Source organism: Vigna radiata, unplaced genomic scaffold (genome assembly GCF_000741045.1).
Source record: "Vigna radiata var. radiata cultivar VC1973A unplaced genomic scaffold, Vradiata_ver6 scaffold_83, whole genome shotgun sequence".
Classification (NCBI taxonomy): domain Eukaryota; kingdom Viridiplantae; phylum Streptophyta; class Magnoliopsida; order Fabales; family Fabaceae; genus Vigna; species Vigna radiata.
The window spans coordinates 280,313-286,355 of NW_014543268.1; positions in this window are offsets into that span (position 1 = coordinate 280,313).

Below are 6,043 nucleotides of genomic sequence, written 5' to 3' on the forward strand. Positions count from 1 at the left end.
AGGCTATCGAATTTTTTAGATATTTATAATATATTATATTATCGCTGACAACATCATGTATTTATAGTTTTTAAATATCTATAATACATTATATTTTGGGTGATAATAATTATAATTTTTATAATGATATTCGATTCATATAAATTTTAAAGAAGTATAAGTAAATTTTTAAAATAATATAAATATTAAAAATTTAAGGGTTAAATATATTTTTCGTCCCTTAAGTATCACAGGATTTTGGGTTTAGTTCTTATTTGAAATTTTTGTTCCTTTTAATCCTCTTAGTTTTAAAACTATTATAATTAGTCTTAAAATTCAACAGTATTAACTTTTGTTTGATGTGGCAAATGGGGAGCCAAGTTTGATATCAGCTTCTCTCTTTACTCCTCTCTACTACGTTGCTTCTCTTTTTCTGATATGACTCACTGGTGGTTATCATGGACACAACATCGACTTCCCCTTCATCTAGGAATGGCAACGGGTCGGATCGGGTACGGATAGTGTGATACTCAAACCATACCCGCATGTAAAAACTGTACCCGTATCTGCCTCGCTACTCGTGCGGATATCCGCAAAAAAAAATCCGCAAGTTTTTTCCAACCCGCAGATATCCGTTGGATACCTGTTTTAACACAATAATATTTTTAAAAAATAATATTTTATTAATTTTTTCCTTCAGGACTAAATTTATTTTTAGGTTTTCTTTCTTGGGCCAAGTCCAAACTCTTCTTTAGGGTTTTTTCCTCATCATTCTCTTCCCCAGCATGTGGTAGCAGCCTCGGAACAACATGCCGCCAAAGACGAAAAAGAAACTAAATGAATCGCAGCGCCTCATCACCTCCAAGGTGCCACCGACACGCCTCACCACCTCCAAGGTGCCACCGCCGCGCCTTACCACCTCCAAGGTGCCACCACAGCGCCTCACCGCACCACGACCAAGGGAGTTCATTCCCGATCCAACGAAGAAGAAAGGAAGAACGCCTCCCTAAGCCATCCCTTATCGACGACGACACCAGTGAAACACTCACCTATGCCGAAGTCGACCTCGCCGCCCGCCGCATCGCTGCATCACCGTCGGCCTCCACAACATCAGCATCCGCCAGGGTGACGTCGTTATGCTCTTCCTGCGCAACCCCAATTCGCCCTTGCCTTCCTCGGTGCCTCCCACCACGGTGCCGTCATCACCACTGCCAACCCTTTCTACACTCTGTTGGAGCTGACCAAGCAAGCCACCGGCACCAAGAAAAAGCATAAACTGTGTGATGAAGGAGAAAAAGAGAGCATAGAACGAGCCACAAAGATCCTTCGAAAGGAAACCCTAGGATTTTCTCTCCTCTGTGACGGTAATGTGAATGTTAAAAATTGAGATTTAGTGTTTCATACAACAGCTTAGTAAATAATATAAAGAATGAAGGGTAAAATTAAAATTTCATTTTCTAGACGGGTTGTGGGTACCCGCGGGTACGAATAGTATGATATCTGAACCCGATCCGTTAACAAGTGGGTATTAAAATACCCGCTACCCGTTACCCGCGGGTATCTTTTACCCGTGGGTATTAAATACCCGTAGCAGATTTCATCCGCGGGTACGGGTTTTTATGCTATCCCTACCTTCATCGTTATCTTCCGGAAGTTGTTTCTCCAATTCCAGAAGCCGGTGATCCATGATCTTCTTCTCTGACTCAGCCACCTGAACGGGAACCAGAAGAGGACCAGAAGGTTGAACCCAGTTTTGTGGCGTGCCCAAATCAGAGTTCCAATAACTTGGTAATATCAACCACCCTTTTTCTGCTGCTTCTCCAAGCTCCAAACTTTTCCACAAAAGAATCTGCATCTCTCTCAAAGGTCAACACATGGCCCTGAGTCCTTCCTCTTGGAGTTAACTCCAAGCTCCAACTTTTCCTTATTTCATCATTAACTAGCACAGAAAAAGTCGAGATTGATTTTTCCATAAAACGAGTTTTTTAGTTCATATTATAATAACATGTTGTTTTCTTTTATTCAAAGGTAGCAATCAGTGCTGAAGTGATTATTGCTAACTTTATCCATAAGGGTTGGTGTTTGGCATTGAGCAATCTGCGAGGAGGTTCTATTGTTGGGTTTGGTAGAGAGGGTGGAGGTTTGCGGTGGCAATCGCGACGTTGTTGAGGCTGTTCATGGTGGCCGCTGGAATGGATCTATCGGTGAATCCACCCGCTCTGGCGAAATACTCCGACGATGACATTCTAGGATTCCGTGAAGAAAATAAGGAAAAGGATTAGACTACCGCACTCTTCGGTCCAACCTTGAGGACTCTTGCTCCATCTTCAACACCACCTTTGACACTGATGTCGTCCTCCACCTCATCACCACCTCCAAGCACCGCCTTTCATCCTCCGCATTGTCGACACCTGTGAGAAGCTGAAGGGCGCATACTCCTCGTCTTTGTTATTGAGGACAAATTAGTGGTCGTTCGTGACCCCTTCGGCTTTCGTCCCCTTGTCATGGGGAGGAGAAGCAACGACACTGTCGTCTTCGTGTCCGAAACCCGCACCCTTGATTTAATCAAGTCTCGCAAAAGATTTGGTGATATTTTAGCCACTGAGAGTCCCATGATATTGTGATTATTGTTCCTGATTCTAGGATTGTGGGGTATTGTGATTGTTGTTCCTAATTCTAGAGTTGTGGCTATGCTTGGTGTTGCAAAAGCTAGGGTTCCCTTTCAGTAGGTTTGATTAGGTCGCACTATGTTGGAAGGATTTTTAGAGAAAAAAAGATACGTGACACACAGTTGACATCACATATAGACTCATTGTTTGTCACATCAAACAAAAGTTAACGTCATTCAATTTTAAATATTAATTATAAGAGTTTCAATACTTAAGACTAAAATAATCAAAACTTTCGAATAGGAACTAAACCCAAATTCGTTCAAAGATTAAAATGAAGTAGGATTAAATAATAGATATGTGCATTGGTATTTATGTGAGTACTAAATATATTATTTTTTAAGTTATACGATATATTTATATAAACAATATTTGTTATGATACATGACATCTGTGTATTATTTACATTATTCATTAAGTGATGAAATAATAATGATATTTTGCTACACGTTACATTTATTTAACATATATTATAAGGATAAAAAATTATAAAAAAATGAATTTTATATTTGTGAAAGAAAAGAAAAAGTAAAAATAGTGAAGCATGATGTTAAATTAAAAACTGTGTCAATAATTAGTGATGAAATGTTATGTATATCAACCTTGTCATTTGAATGAAATTGATTCTCCGTTCTTTATAAGTTACAGTATTTTTTTTTATTATCATTCTTTTTTTCTACAATATCTTGTGTATATCTTTCAAATATAAATTTAATATGTAAAGAACAATTATACTTATATTTTTTATATTAGAAATGATTATACAAAATTATCGTAATTTTCAAATTAAATTAATTATATTTTTGTTTTATGATTTTATTTTATAACATTGTATTCATCAATTATCAAAAGTACAAAATTTTAGCCTTTTTATTTCAATTCTAATTATAAACTAAAAGTACAATAATATTTGGAAAACTCAAATTAATACGTTAAGGTAAATTTACTAATTGAAACTAAACATTAAAAAATATCACATTTAAAATGTCACAAATTAAAATTACTATAATTCACTCAACAAAAAAGTAATTATCATAGGTTGACATTAGTATAATAAGTTGATGGAGAACTACGGTCAAAAATCAAGGAGACTTGAGCAAAGATATTTATCATTGATTTTTGTTTCTGGAATGTTGATTTTTTTCCCTCTACAAAGTCATGAATTCAAATTTTTCAATATAACTTCATGTTATTCCTTTGATATTGTGTAGTCATTGTTTATGACTTTTGGTAATTATGTTATTGTAATTTGACTTACCTCATTTTAATAGCGTGCTTAGTCCAGTATTTCTGAATATCCATAACAAATAAAGTAAGAGAAAGACAATGAAATGAGAAGAAGTACTTATAATTGTGAGGGGAAATTTGATGAAGAACAAAAATTCATGAAATATTCATGAATTGAACTGAGGAAAAAAAAAATATTCTAAGACAGTTTTATACAAAAAAAAACATATTAAAAAAATAATAAACAATTATATTATAAACTATAAAAGTAAGAATAATAAATTTAAGGGTAAAACTTGTATTGTATGACAAACACTCTTCTATTGATCGGACGGTCAATGTTCCTAGATGAATAATAGGTGAAAGTTTTTAATGTTTTCATGTTTGTTTATTCTTACATACCAAACAGTCATTCCAAAGAGTGAGACTAAGTCACATTTTCATCAAACACTTATCATGTGTCTATATTACAAATTGAACAAATTTATAAATAAAACACGTTTATCAATTTTTAGATTGTGATTAGATCAATTCTAATTAAAAGTCTATTTTAAAACTTATAAATATAAAGGTAAAAAAAGAAAGTAAAATAATTACATTTATTGTAAAGTTAAGATTTTACTGTAATAATTGATCGACGACTTAACTGTCAAAGTGCCTTTTAAGAGATATCTAACAGAAATCGAAGGAGATGTTAGAATACTAAAAAAAATGTGAAAGAGTTTGATTGTAATATCCGACTTCACATTTAAAATAAAACTAAAAATGAAATATATACACTAAAGAAGCAGTTACAAAAATCAATCCTATTTACATATATCAGAATAACAGTAAGAAAAATAATTATATATACAGACAGACACATAGAGTGTATAAAGGATTGATAAAGAGAGAAGAAAACTCTTCTGAAATGAAAATGAGAAATGTGAGACAAATTAGAATGGAGAGAGAAGAAAATCTAATGATATAATTTTGTTTTAAATAACTAATCTTTTCAAAAAGAGTTGACATAATTTTTTAAATTTTAAATATGAAAGTAAAAGTGAAAAAAAGGAGCTGTTAAGTATAAAACTATAAAACTAAGTGTGGACACCAAAGTAAAAAAAAATATATATATATATATATATATATATATATATATATATATATATATAGATATAGATATAGTTATAGATAAAATAAATTTTAGTTATTAAAATAAAAAAGATAACATCACAGTGTATACAAGATATATATTTATAAATATAGCTATATATAAAATAAATTTTAGTTATTGAAATAAAAATTATTATTAATAATATTGTATAAATAATTTTTTTTATTATGAGTAATATTTAAATTTTAAAACATAGTTACTAAAATGATAAAACTAAAAGTAATTTTTTATTATAAATAATTATTTAAATTTTAAAATAGTAATTAAGAGAATAAAATTGAAAAAACAAAAGTACACAACAAAGATATGTATCCTAACATACACGATTTTTTAGTAGTCTTCCTCTTAAAAGTGAGATAACAATTTCTCAATTTAGTTATGTGATTGTACAATATCCTATCAAAATTAAATCCAATAACAAAAATATATGAAGTATCTTTTTAAGATAATCATAAATGAATGTAAAATAAAAAGCAAATCATAAATAAAGTTAAAAGAATGTTTACAAATAAGGGTGAGCATGGATTGGGCTTTTCAATATCCAATCTAGATCCACTAAAATGGATTAGATGTACAATTTAATTTAAATTGGATTAAAATTAGATTAAATTCATTTTATCAATTTCATTATAGGTTTAATACCCAACTTTGTCCCTAGTTTAGTTGACAAATATCAATTTAGTCCCTCTTTAGAAAAGTGTTTGAAATTGGTCCTTACTTTTAAATTTTTGAGTCAAAATAGTCCCTTCCGTTAAATAATGACAAACTGTGTTAAATTTTTTTTTCTCTCTTCTCATTTTCTGTGCATTACAGGTTTTTGTCAACATTTGCAGTATTTAATGATTATTGTACTTTTCCCAATAAAAATTTAATATGATTAAATAAAAAATTTAATTTTTTAATGATTTTTTTGTTTTTGTTTAAATTTTATGATGTATATAACTAAATAATATTTTGTTTTTATGATGTATATAACTAAATAAAAAATAAAATTTAAAAAAAAAAACAAAAA